The sequence below is a fragment of the Myotis lucifugus genome, unplaced genomic scaffold, assembly GCF_000147115.1.
Source record: "Myotis lucifugus unplaced genomic scaffold, Myoluc2.0 scaffold_40, whole genome shotgun sequence".
NCBI lineage: Eukaryota > Metazoa > Chordata > Mammalia > Chiroptera > Vespertilionidae > Myotis > Myotis lucifugus.
This window is the reverse complement of record NW_005871088.1, coordinates 2,615,898-2,616,832: the sequence shown is the minus strand read 5'-3', so window position 1 is coordinate 2,616,832 and position 935 is coordinate 2,615,898.

Below are 935 nucleotides of genomic sequence, written 5' to 3'. Positions count from 1 at the left end.
AATGGTGGGAGGGTCGGGAAGGGGGCGCTTACCCCCACCAAGGCTGCTTTCTGCTAGTCCTGGGAGCTGCACTGGAACACACCCTGGGGCGGTGGAGGTCCTCCCCTGCTCTTTTCCTTGTCACTCTGCAGCAGGACAGGTTGCTGTTTCTCTGCCTGGAAACTGCCCCAAAGCACGAAATTGGGAGGGTGCGCCAACTCCAGTTCTTGGCTGGGTTCCAGTGGTTCAGAGAACAAAAAGAGCCCTGAAAACTCAGCAGGGCGCACCTGCCCCTCCTAGGAAGCTTTGGCAAAGGAGATCCTGAGCTCCCTTAGAACTGTCCTGCCCTCTTTTAGCAGTCCACCTCGTTGCCTGTTCTGCCTCGACTGTGTCATCCCTCTGCTACCAGCGTCTTGTCCTGAACCTCCTCCCATAGTGCTGCCTTCTGAGTACCCCCACTCCTCCACCCACCCAGCACCCCCTTTGCAGGCCCAGGAGACTCCCTCCTCTCCCCCTCCTACACCTGAAGAGTTTCCCAAGCCCATTTCCTCCTTTATTTCACAGCACTCCCTGGACAGGATTCTCCCCATTTCCCAGATTTGACAGGAGAGAAGCCTGCTGTGCCAGGGCAGGGTGGGGGAGAGTTTAAGTGAAGAAGCCAAGGTCACCCAGTCATTGGTGGAACGCAGCCTAGACTCAGCCTTTCTTCTGCGGGCCCATTTGAGTCCTGGCCAGGCGGACCCAGGCTGCTGTCCCAGGCCCCTCTTCCCTAGGCTGGTATTCTGGGGCGGGCTGGCCAGAATGACAGGTGAGCCAGGGTAGGGAACAGTTGGGGGAGTTGGTCTTCTCGGGGACACCTGGGGCGCGGGCCTTGGGCGCGGTCGTCTGAGCCCCTTGCGGCGCCAGGGTTTCCGGAGGGTCAGCGCCCCCGGAGCGGGATGGGGTCCGCACTTTTG